At 40.5% G+C, this 13,749-nt stretch overlaps 1 protein-coding gene across 3 annotated transcripts in view; it reads left to right on the forward strand.

Moving 5' to 3' along the window:
• Positions 1-13,749, forward strand: part of astn1 (astrotactin 1) — a 568,467-nt gene that overhangs the window by 106,481 nt on the left and 448,237 nt on the right. The gene's annotated exons all lie outside the window — the stretch shown is intronic.

The raw sequence follows: 13,749 nt of genomic DNA on the forward strand, positions 1-13,749 counted from the left end.
TACACAGCAGGCATCCAAGAAAAACCTGTGAAAATCCTGGGTGCAGCGCTGAAGCGACGCAGACAGCGAGGCGAAACGTCAAACAGCCAAAGCTGGGGTTGGCTTTCACTTGTGCTGGCAATACTATTTACAAACAGTAGCCAACAATTCCTGCATAGTATACCTTTAACAATTTTATAAAGTGATAGTATGACAAGGTATTTTGCTTTCAGCTTGTTTGCAGCCCTCAAGTTGCCAAGTAATGCAGCTTTAAACTATCACCAGGAGTGCACGCACAGTGTGTTTAAAACTTGGATGCTCATGTTTCTTTTTCTTCCCTTGTAGCTGAGCTAGCTAAATTGCACCACTGTTTTCAGAGTGCTCCCATCTTTCATCTACTTCCACATGTACGATATACGCTAATGGAGCTCAAAGTAAACAAGCACAGTCTAACATAAAATACCATCTATGTTTTAAGGTTCAGAACAGTGTCAGAAAACTGGGAGGTCACAGGACCAGACTACACAACCATGTCTACATATCTGTGATGTACCGGAGCATTTTTCTGTCAATGTGTTTCCTCTGCTCTTGGGTCTGTGTTGTGCTTTGAGCTGTGTCTCAGTGAGCACGCAGAAAAAGTCAGTCGGACTTGATGTGGCGCCAGCATCAAATCATTTCCACTCTGTGTTGGGATTATAGCGAGGGTCAGTGTCTTATAAAGCAGACTGCATGATTTTAATAAATCCAACTTGCACTGGAGCTGAAATGTTTAAATGCTGTCCGGCTGGTTTGTTGTTCCTTTGCATATGTATAGGACATGACACTGGCTTTACACTGAAAGAAAATGAACCATGGGCTTTCAGCTTCAATTTAATTTATTTCCAGACAACCCTGACTGAAAGAAAGGACAGAAAAGAAAACATAGCGTGCAGAGGCAGCTGAGTATACAAATGTTGCCTTTCACTCTTGTTCCATTTTCTGGCTGCTGCCATACCTGCATGATAATGTTTTGCTTCATGGCCACTCGCACCACTAAGAATAAATGGACATCTTTCTACTGCCACCTTTTGTCACAACGTCTACCTCAACCGTGTTTTTCCTACTTCCTCTTCAGTTAGATAATATAATCAGCAGTCCCTGTAGAGTGGTCATATAACATACAAGCTACATGTTTTTCAGATTTGAGTAATGAATAAGGAATAATACAAAAATGAATAACTGAATTTCCAAATGTGCATGAAAAGGCTCCTTTCAGGTGATTATCTCCTGCATTTGCGTGACATTCTATTCCTCAGGGACAAGGCGTTCTGTCGTATCTGAACCCAAGGACTCAATAATCATCACAATCCCATACACTAATAGTAATTGAATATCACAAGGTTTCATGCAAAACACCTAAGCAATTATTTTCCTCGCATTCTACCGTATATTTCTAATTTTCTGAGTATTTGTAGAAACATAGTGAATTGCTAGCTCTCATTCACTGCCACCAAATGAATTAGTCACACCTGAACGAGTGCAGAAATTAGTTTTGGATTTGTGCAGATGATACTTTGGGAATGATAGTCGTTTGAACTGGTTTAACATTTGTGCCAAGGGAGATTCAGAATATGAATATAAGCACAGACACATGCAGAAACCAGCTAAATTGAAGGAAAGAGAAAGTGTAATTTAACATGACAGAGACAAGCATTTAACATAATTGGGGTTATTAATGTATAATTCATGTAAATCACATATGGATGCTCTAGCAGTCTAGCATAGTATGGCATATTGTGGCGTAGTGAGGACGATTCAAGGAGCTGAACTTCTAGACAACTAGAAGAGTTAGTTGAGTGCAGATCCCCGCCGGGTGTGTCTGGGGGCGTGTAGGCTGGGAACAGGGAGTGCAGGACAGGCCGTGTGTCCAGCGTGTAAGCATGACAGTAGTAAAATGTAGGGGACACAATATACAGGTTATATTATCAAGGTGTAACCACAGTAGACATGCTATATGTAAATAAAGCTTGGACACAAAAAATTCACCAGCCTTAATGCTGTTCCTAAAGTGGTAATAAGATTGTCACTATGAAAACAAGATTCCAAACTGAAGCAGTTGTTGATCACTTGTGGTCCTGACCAGGAGGGAGCAAAAAGAAGCACTTTCACTGGATGTGAATTTCAAAAATTGTTGCTGTTTTTGTGTCTCATTAGTCAGACACAAAAAAAAAAGGAAAACAGGGTCCAGGTTGAAAAATAAGAAAGTTTCCCATAAAGTGCCGAAGTAGAAGTGTGCTCGAGCTTTGAGGTACATGGCTACATGTAGACTGCAGCTATTTATACGGGGCTGTTTTAGTTTTCTACAAGCGGCAACGCATCCCATCAGAATAATATGTAAGCTGTTAAAATACAGCCCTATAAAAATTCTACATATAGTGGCTTTAAAGGCAGCACAACCCCTGATGATGCACTACATTAAAAAATGTGATTTTGTAATGTCTTTTCAGCTCTTTTAAACAGCTGACTCCAGTGACTTCATTTAACTCCTACAGAATAAATGTTTACGTGACAAATGTCGCTTGCAGTTTTACATTAATGCCCTCTCACCACACAGACTCAAACACCATCACGGCTTCATGCTATATTAGCTTTTATGAAATATGCCAAATTGAATCAAATGATTCCAACGGTTCCTGTCATTAATACTCATTTCCAGTGAAGAAACCCTTGTGTGACATGTGTGAAATGGGGATGTGACTTTCACATCTGTTCAATGTCAAAATCAGCACTGGATCATAACGTCTGTTACTAATAATCCTCACAACATGAGTTTTATTTCATTGTAGGTATTAAATATTATATTTGACAGCATTAACCCTGGCTTCATGAGTTAGCATTATACCAAATGCATGAGAGCATTCAGAGTATGAAAACTGTCAATTTCCATTATTAATACTTGATATCAAATCCAATCAGTAGCCCTTTGGCTATGATAAAGAATATCATATTCAAAGCAAGAAACTTCCGTTTGCTATCTCAAAGCTGTCAGATACCCTCGATCTTTCCGCCTTCCTGCGTCTTAATGCTTCGCATCCAGAGACTAAGTGACAGATTGATAGCTCAGCTCTAATACCATGCCTGCTCTGTCAGACTGAGAAAGGCCATGTCTTCTCTCTTCCATTCAGGACTTACATGACAGGAGTGTAAGTCATAAGGAGCACTAGTGCCATTATAACATCATCCTCATCCGTTAGTAAGTGGATTATGGGGCTGGAGCGCTGGCATGCTTTGATGTGTGGTTTGGTTTTATTGGCTCCATAAGAGGACACAGTCCACTTAGTCCTCACTTTGATTCCAAGTAATGTCTGACATTAAACAGTTTTTTCCATTTGGTCTGTATTAGCCTCCTCCATGCATGGGCGCTAATGCAGGTTGATGGGTTCGAATTACATTTGTCACTGAGGTTGATTTGATTGAGAACCATTTGAAGTACTTGACTTTTGACATATTGTTCCAGTTTACTCAGGGATGAATGAAACAATGGTGCTACTTAACATTAAATCTGCGCTTTAATAGTTCTATATTATTATGCTCAGTTATCAAATTTAAAAATTCCTTAATGCTACTCTGTATTTTAACAGATTAGTAATAACAGGAGCAACAATAACAACATTAAATATTAAAAAGTGAATCATGAATTTTTGGGAAAAATGTGTCATAACTATCAAATGTGAGAGTAAAAGAGAAGTGATGAAACACGCATCTGTCTGCAATTCAAAAAACTGCATTTCAATCAAGACAACCACCCACCTACATGATTACCCTACAACCCCTGCAGCTCTGACAGATCATTGCCCTAGCATCCCTCCCTCTTTCCCCTTGACTGTCTACAGCAGGTGATTTTTAGACACATTTCTCAGTCATTCATCTCATTTTTAATCAATACAGATGTCCACAGAGGCTGCATTGTTTTTCACTCACCGTTACTGCAACCCAGCAACTGTCGGTCACATGCTTTTTATCTCTCTTTAAATTACAACTCAAAACAAAAGTTATATGTACAACTGTTTAGGCTACAATCAGAGGCATTCATTTCCATCATTTTTGCTGTCAGAAAGAATGAAAGACATCAAACAGTTGTCTTCTTGTTTTGTAGATTTGAATAGAAGGGTGTTGCCTAGATCCAAGTGAATGTGATCTTACCTTACCTCAGGGTAATGAGGGGCAATGTGGACTGGACCTAGAATCCGTTGATTGGATAATGAAGGGACTGAACATTTCAATTATTCAGTGGGAAAAGTGTATTCAGCATTAGTTTGCTTTTTAAAGCTGGATTAATATGTTTGGGTTTTTTTGCAACTGAGGGGGGAGAACACATATTTGACATATTAGGGTCTTGTAAATTTGATATTGCTGACATGTAAGCAAACTATTGACTGTATACCGAGCAAGCGGAAAGGGAGTAACATTAGCTTTCATTTGTTGTGTCCCTTACCCATGTCCAGTATTCACTCCTCTTGTAGCTCTGTTTCAATCAAGCCCCAGCCTCTGGAGCTGAAAAATGAAGCAGATGTGTAAGTGCCAAAAAGTGCAGTTCCTCGAATGGCCACTTGAGGCTGGCTCCAGAGGCAAATTAGTCCCCATAAACTCCCATGTTAAAATACCCATTTTTACAGCAGAAATCAACACATTTACAGCCTGGTGCAAAAAAGTTTTTGTTTCTAATTTCAACATTTATGACAACTGTACCATGAATTTTCAGCGTACTCACCTGTACAATTTATCAGGACTAAAAACTATGCATATTCAAAGCTGTCTGGCAGACTGGCTGTCTGTGAGGCATTGCTACAGTCTATGTGTTAAATCAACCACTACTCCTCCATTAGCTCCTCCCTCTCATTTCACCAAGATGGCAACAGCTGAAATGCCAAAATCGAGGCTTCTAAACAGGAGTCCACGAACCAATGGATGTTGTGGTAGCTATGTCCATTATTTTTGTACAGTCTATGGTTTTGGTTCACATCAAGTCCCAAGAGAAAAATCTGGCTCTTAAGCTGCTTAATGGTCTACCATATCAGCTAACTAGCTAACTTACCTGTCCGCCTAAAGTAGGTTTATTGGAGCCAAAAATAGCTGCCTGTTACAGCTGGAAACGATATTGATTGGACTGGTGAGGCTGAACTAGGGCAGGGTATTGATGGTTTAATGACAGAGCTGGGCCGTTTCGATGTTGGTGTAGGTTTGTTGGGACCATTTAATCCCTCAGTTTTGGATGTTATTCCCTGCTGCTGCTGCTGCTACTGCTGCTGTGTAAGCTTGTGCTAACAGGACAGTTGTTGAACTGACTGTTCGCTGGGAGACAGCAGCAAGAGGAAGTTTGCTGATCTGGCATTGATCAAGGCTGGCTGGCTGATCAAGCATTGTTTGACTGGAGATGTTTCAATGCTACTTCAATACTACGTACTGGGTTACCTCGGTTGATACCTTAATGGTTATGAGTACTGATACTCAGCCCAAGGCTTAACCAAAACAGTGAAGAGATGAAAGACCAAAACACTGTGTGGAGCTGAGGGCAACTGTAGAGTTTAGTGGAAATCTGTGCACTTGTCACTACGAGCAGCCCCTTTCACATCACATTAGTCATGTAAATTCTAGGGATGCACCAAAATGAAAATTTGTGGCCGAAGCCGAAGCTGAATATTATTAAACGTTTGGCCGAATACCGAGTACCGAATACCGAATATCATTGTGTAGTTTTTCAATAGTTTTTGCAGATGAACTCCTCCAGATTAGTGTTGTCACGGTACCAAAGTTGGGACCCACTGTGCGATACCAGTGAAAATATCATGGTTCTGAGTAGTATCACAATACCACAGCGAAAATGAGGCAGATGTGCCTTTTGTCATTTATGAAAAGATAAATCACTTTTCTATAATACATCACTGATATTTCAATGGAATAAATTACTTATTGACTTATTCATACTTCAAAAACAGCATCAATCAGTGATTAACATAGGGGTATCAAAATAAAATAAATAAATAAAATAAGAATGAGGTTTGTGGGCCGTTACTTCCAGAAAGAGTAATGTGAATGGCTCGTTTCTCCTCTGACACGCCACATACCTGTGTTCGGCTGGCTCGGCCGTTCAGGTACTTCTGGGCAGTCCACACGCCAAGAAGAGGATATTATTGGAACCGACTTCTCCGCCACCGGTAAGCCTGTGGCCGCCGTATTTGACAGGAATACATTACTGTCTGTGTCTGTGACCCCGTTCAACCCACAACCGGTGGGATTCGCCTTTTGTTTCTGCTGGTGGTTGAAATCTGTAGGCTGCTCACACAGCGTGCTGAATGATTTAAGCCTATTTTGCTCGCTCAAAACTATTTTTAGTCGCAAATGCGAGTGCTGTGACGGGCGGATGGCCACACTACAGACATTTTATTCCGCCCATCACGGCACGCCGTTTGATTGCGTTATCAAAACACGCCGCTATTATTCAGCCCTGCTTTTAACTTATTCCACTGAATACCGAATGTGTGTTTTTTTGCAATATTCTCCATGCAATATTCGGTTTTCCGAATATTCGGTGAATCCCTAGTAAATTCAAAACTACTGATGGTGCAACTTCAGTATTAAGTGTGTTAATGAAAACATAACTCGTATGTAAATAGACTCAGCTTCATATTGTTTATTGCATCTTAAAGGATGATTGAAGACCATATAACTGTGCACTCCCCAGGGTCAGTTCTCTGGATCTGGAGTCATATAATGTTTTATATTGTAGGTAACATACTACTGTACTTAGCGTACAGTCACTGCTTTATTTGAATAAAGGACTTCATCAGTGACTTTCAAAGTGCTGAAAATCTAATCGTTCCAAACCAAATTACTCAGGTCTCCTTTTTGACCACTGTGCATGCAGATTTACTGCATAAGTGGCCCATATCATGGTGTCATTTGTTAATGTCCTTGACTATGCAGATTGAGCAAACAACTTATGCAAATAGGCCTCTACTTTTGCCAATTTAAATTAATGTGAGCAACTGAAACCCCTATTTTTATTCAGCCTCACAATTCCCAATATGTTTGTAAAGGGATTTTTTTATGTAAATTACTGATTAAAATCCATTTTTCATTTCATCATTTCAGCTTATCTTTCCATAACTGTGCTTGTTTGACTGAAATGACACACGGTTTAATTCTAATTGTTTTTTTCTATCTGTTTTTCTAAATCAGTTTCACTTAAAGGGACAGTTCAACTGATTATCAAAACAACATATTTTTCCTCTAACTTGTAGTGCTATTTATTAATAAATGTGAGCTGACGAATGTTGGAGATTTCAGCCACAGAGATGTCTGTCTTCTCTCCGATATAATGGAACTAGACCACATAGAACAGGGGCCAGAGTAAGTGTTTGGGAACTGAACACACTATTTATTAAAGTTTTGAAGTGAAATTCTTTTCCATTTTTGCTTTATATACGACTTCAGTTTGCCAACAGTTTGGAGTCTCTGTTGTTTTTCCGCTTCAAAATCCATCATGTTCGATGGGAGGCAGGTCTGGACTGCAGGCAGGTCAGTCTAGTACCCGCACTCTTTTACCATGAAGCCACGCTGTTGTAACACATGCAGTTTGTGGCTTGGCATCATCTTGCTCGAATAAGTGGGGATGTCCCTGAAAAAGACATCGTCTGGATAGCAGCATATGTTACTCCAAAACCTGTATGTACCTTTTAGCATTCACGGGCATTCAGTATTGATTTTCAGCCTTGTCCCTTATTTTTCTAGATTTTTTGTATCTTCTGATGATATTGTGGATCATGGATGTTGAAATCTCAAAAATCCTTGCAATTGATTAGAACAATTGTGAGGAACTTTTTTTAAATCTGAACTATACCTGCCAAGATTATTGCTTGGCATTAATTGGTTACTTTTTTCATACCAATTTAGCCTTGTATCTGTCAAATCACATTAAAAAGGGAAAATAGGGGAACAATAGAAACATTTATACACACCTGGCTGGAGGGAGGACCTACACAATTCTTTTCTTTTGTTCTTATTTTAACTGTGATTCTCGGACTGAGAAGGATTCGCTCTCTTTTTAAATCCGTCTCTCGTGGCAAATCCCTGCTGTCTTTCACTTTTTGTGCTGTCACCTTGACATTTTCATAACTCGTTTTGACATTTTCCAAATTGCACAATGTATCTGATTTTGATTTCAGTTCTCAGCTGGGTAGCATCAGATTAGGGACGAGGATGTGGTAAATTGCACATATTGTACATGTAACATGGGGCCCAAATTACAACATGTCTGCGGGTTATCTCATCATTCTTGTCACTTTCTCTTAAATATCCCTTCCAGTAACCTTAAAAATGCAAATAATGGGACTAGATTTAAAAAATCAGTTAAATAAAACTGCCCACAACTCTGCTCTATATGCCTTTATTCATGGTAGAGATATGGTCTGATATTCAAACTGACAATCGCTGTCTCTCCTGTTTTTCTACAGGCTGTGTGCTTTTGACTCGCCTTGACTTTGATCCATATTCTGCTTCCTGGCAAGATTCTCTGACACTGTTCTCGCCTTTTTTTCCGCTCCCTCTTTGACTCTCCCCCGTTTGCCGTCTCACTGTCTCTTTTTCTCTCAGTTTCCGTCTGATTCTGTCTCTGTCCCCCCTGCTAACCTGTCCTCAGGGCAGGCTCAACGCCCTTCATCTGTCCATCTTGTACACGCTCCTAATCCTCAACACCCTCAGGTGCTGGTGTGGATGCTGCCGCATCACTCAACCCCGCAAACCGTCTCATAATGCATTAAAATCAGTGAAAAGATGAGTGAAGTGAACACGGTCATGTGACCTGACCTAGTCATCTGGTATCAGTGCGTACTAGAGTACATGTTTGAGCTGATATTCAAAGTTACAATCAACTTTATCTTCCATATTTCCACAGGCTTCAAGCAGAGCAGTTGTCCTCATGACTTTTTGCTCAAGCCAGAGAGACAAACAGTCTATCATACAAGTTTTAAACAAACTTGCAGCTTAGTCAAACTTATTTGGAAAAGAAAACAAGGTCAAACTTTTTATTGTAAACATCAGTCAGACTTTACAGACTGACTTACTGGAAACATCAGATTGGTCCATCAACCATGGGATCATCGTGTTTAACTAGTTATCTTTAAATGTTATAGTTACAGCTGAAAATGACAACAGAAATGAACAAGTTTGCTAATTTTACATGTCTCGGCAATTGAAATCAATTGCCACTTGTCTACCTAAAAGTACCTGTCTAGGTTATCGTAGTTTCACGTCGATTCGGTCTATAGGTAATGGTCTGTGGTTGTCAAAGAAACAACACACTTTCTGGCACACAGGTTTCCCATCTGCACAGCAGTCAGAGATTACATCTATCAGAGCAAGCAATGGAAATAACTCACTCCAATCACACTCCAAGAAATTTTCTATACATCCTTCATCTTAGACAGCTGATCCTGAGCCGGTCAAAAGAACTAACATCTGACTGTATAGTGACTGTATGCTCAGGTTAAGGCATCTAGTGGGACATGAATATCTGCCATCATCTGATTTTACAGTCAGTATTTTAGTGCCCTTTGGCTTTGTCATACCCGGAATACACAGAAAACAAGACAAAGAAATGTCAGATGTCAGTGTAGACATACCTACGGACTGAGCTCTCTTTGATCTCTCCATGCACCACGGCTTGTCATCTCCATGAGGTTGCCAAGCAACCAGTGGAGGTTCCAGGAAGTTACTGCACCCGGCCAAAACATAGTTCATCACATAACCCCTTCATTTAATCACAGCTTGTAATTTTAACACTTTGATTTTTGTAAGGATTCAAGAAAAAAAAAATTGTCCCTGTTTCCAGCCTATGTGCTAAGATAGGGATGAGTGAGCAGTTGAATCATATGTTTCCATATCTGTGCTCTGAGTGGGTGAAGTTTAAACCAGAAGGTGTGGCTTAAATAGTAAGACCTAAGCAGAAGTTGTTATTTTAAGACTGAAATTGATTTGTGTTGATCAGAAGTTGCTATATTTGTAATTGTATAGAAAACAATTTATAGAACAGCCTTGGAATCAAGCTTCAGATTATTTTTGATCACAAGAGTAAGAGAATTATTTAGCTACCGCAGTTACAGTTGTCTTTCATTGACGTTTTGGGCTGGTTTCCCATAGATATATATACATAGATGCCGCATTCAACGGCGCTCGTCATTGGAGTGATACGTCAACGCGGCCGCCATCTTGCCCAGGTGGAGCCGCGCTGCCTAATGCATGTATGTCTATTGAGGCAGGAGACTATTTATGATTAAAATCATCATTACTCGCTGAATTCTCAACCGATTTTCATGCGGTTTGGTTTGTTACAATCGTCAGACATGTAGTTATGATACAGGATACTTGAATGAAGCTTTTCATACCAAAATATTTGATCTTATGTAGATAAAGTAACAGTAATAGTTGTACAACACATTTAAACTAAACTTTCCCCATGTAATAAATATTCTTTTTTCTTACTAGATGTACAATGCCCACCACAATGTCATTTAATTATTAATTTTGACTATAAATGTTTATTCACATTTTAAGTCACACAATGTGCAAAAAATAGTGTATCAGCAGGGTTGTGCCAAGCTGCAGTGTAGTTACACATTCTGATTAACAAATGTTGGTTTTGTACAAGTGAAAATAAATGATTTAGAGCTGCATGTTTACACAAAATTTTGCTTTAATCTCATATGTATAACACCACAGTGCTCATGGGAGCCTGGACACAGAACTGTTTACATTATTAGGTCATATTTACAAAAAATACAGTGTACAGTAGCTAGTATTATTTTTAGGAGTCTGCCCAGTCCTGTCGAAGTCCTCAGGTGTGAAGTGACAGCTGCAGATGACTGAGGAGTCACTCGGGACAAAGTCCTTTCTCCTCACTGCTGCTACCCATGCCCGTCTCCTATCTGTGTTTTTTGGGAAACTACACACAAAATAAGTGTGTCAGAAAAACGCAGTTCCACATAATTTGTAGTTACATTCAGGCCACAAGTTAACTACTAACGTTATACTGCGTTATGTCACGTTGGTGCCATGAAACAGATAGTTGACAATTTGGAATAACACACACCGACATAGCTGTTTGACAAAGCATCATACTTTTATGAGTAATATTATATAAATGTTAACCTTTTTTCTTTAAGTTGTGTGACATAGCGTTAGCTTAATTTGGCGTTAGGACCAGATCAGGACAGTTACTTTAACGTTACTTGATTAACGTTAGCTTAAAAGAAGGATCACTTTTTGAGATATATATCTCATTAAACATGTTCGTAACAATAAAATATTGTAAAACAACTTCTTACCTGTGGAATGTTATTCCCTTCTGCTTGGTTTTAACACTTCTCTCGTTAGTACACCCAAATGCAGAGCAAAAATGTGGCATTTCTGCCGAGTCTGACATGGGTCTGAACCGGTCAGAGCACCTAGGCAAGATGGCGGCGGTATTGACGCAGCCCACAAGCCAGGGTGCGGCATCTATGTGTATATATCTATGCTGGTTTCCACTGAGTAATAAAGGTATGGTTGAGCTGTGTGTTTGTTTATGTCACGTCACTGAGGTGCGCACACACCCTCTGGAGTTAGTTAATGAGGTGACACGATTCAGGTGGGTGAGCGCGGCAGAGTAAAATGTTTTGCTGTCATGTCATGAGGAGTCGCCCTGTTTGAAAGTGCCGCTGAAGAGGATGACAGCCACACACAACCAGCCAACCCACAGACTATTTGAGAGCGAAACCAGTTTGTTTTTGGCTCCATTTTAACTACAAAAAACTGAACTAATGGGAAAAGCCAGGACGGAGCTCGGAGCTCGCCGCTCACCTGGAGCGCGGCCAGAGCTGGCAGTGCCTGGACTGACTGACCAGCCTCTGAATGCACCTTGCCTGCGGACCTGGTAAGCTGGCCTACCTGTATTATTTCTCGTGCCTGGCAAACCAGTCCGCTGTTCTGTTTTTTCCTCCATTTGTTTCCTTCAATGACACACTCCAGTCTGTGGAGCGAAGCCACAGAAAAAAGACGTAGCGAACATATGCGCGTGGGCATTTCATGAGAGAAGTTGTCAGTCTCGTCCGATGGTGGATTGGCCATCGGGACGCTCGGGACGAATCCCGATGGGCGGTCACCAAGTGAGCCGGTGGGGCTGGCCCGGTGAGACTAGTGAATGTTAAGTTAGTTGCTAGCTGTCAGTGCTACAATGCGCGTCCCCCCCCATGTTGTTTGTTTGCTGTGAGATGTTCAGATGGAATGTAGGTGTCAATCTTGTGTTTTGATGCTTGAAGGAGGAGATAAGAGCGGCCTCCTCCAATACGAAAGAGGCTCTCGTTTTTCTTGAAATCTGATTGGCTCAGCCGCAGTCATCAGTCATTACTCATGGCAGACCAGGCTAGTTTGACCATGAGACAGAAAACATGGATAAAGCCGGTAAAAAGAAAGGGTGGCACGGAAAAACCTCGAATAAAATAACTTAAATCTTTACAAGAAGAGGCAGCAAAGTGCTCCAAAATAACCGACCTGTTGGGCCGCGGCGTTGGTTGACGGGCTGGGGCTGCTGGTGTTGCTAACGACGGAGATGGAGCTGGAGCCGACAGTGCCATTATAGCAGATGTATTAACATTAGCTAACGTTCCTGTGTGTGTAATATGCAAGTTTGGCTTTGGCAAATTGCGTATTTCTTCTAGGTGTCCGTTTTAAGAGGCCAACTAGCCTACTAGGTATTGCAATAAGTCACTATAATTTAAAGCTGTACTAAAAGAAAATATGTGCTTGCTTTTCTTCCTGTGGATTCACGCAGTTAATGTTAGGTGGTGCCAGTCCCAAGGACAATGAAGCAAGCTGAGGGACAGACTAACCGTGATGAGGAGGAGGATGAGACCAGAAATATGACAGGTGTTACTTCTTATTTGCAGGTTATACGTTTTGTCATAAAGGCTATTTTGGTAATAGTTACGTTAGGAGTAATTTTGTGAGAGGTTTGTCTCTTTTGATTAGCCTGTTTGGTGAGTAGTTAACGGTAACCATGGAAACTTTCTCAGTAGAGGGGATTTGCGGAAGTGATTTTGGGCGCAATTAGTTGCGCAAGCTTAAGAAGGAAGATTTGCTTGCAGTAGCTCAGTATTGTGAGGTGGATATCACCCCAGAGACTAAAAAGCCAGAGATTGTGGAAACCCTCATTTTGGCATTACATCTGCATGATCCCGTACAGGAGAGGGAGCGATCAGAAAGGAAAAGAAAAGAGGAGCTATAATCCCCCTATCACTCCTAATATTGTTCAGTCCCTATATTTTTGGTACTTGGTAAACTTGTATTTTCTGAGTATTTGGCTCAAGCCTATGCTAAGCTAAGCTAATTGGTTGTTGGCTCTTGCTACACACAATATCTATCACACAGACATGAGGGTGTTATTAACCATCCAACTCTCAGGAAGCAAGTTAATACATGTAACTACTCCGACAAAAAAGATGGGAACCATGCCTTTAACAGTCTGGGCATTAACCTCAGTACTTTTCAATGAGGATGTGGTCTATAGCTGCTGACCCTTACATTCCACATGGCCCTAAAGTAGAAATTAGTAAAAAGCTGTTTTCTGAATATTTCTTATTTTGTCTCAAGGTGAAATGACCACGCAGTAGCAGGAGAGCTGCTGTCATTCAGAAACACTGTAGGTGTTATGCACTAAATTGCATCTGCAACCTCTTTCAGATTGTGCTGTTGGCATCA

This window comes from Epinephelus fuscoguttatus, linkage group LG15, assembly GCF_011397635.1.
Source record: "Epinephelus fuscoguttatus linkage group LG15, E.fuscoguttatus.final_Chr_v1".
NCBI classification, from domain to species: Eukaryota; Metazoa; Chordata; class Actinopteri; order Perciformes; family Serranidae; genus Epinephelus; species Epinephelus fuscoguttatus.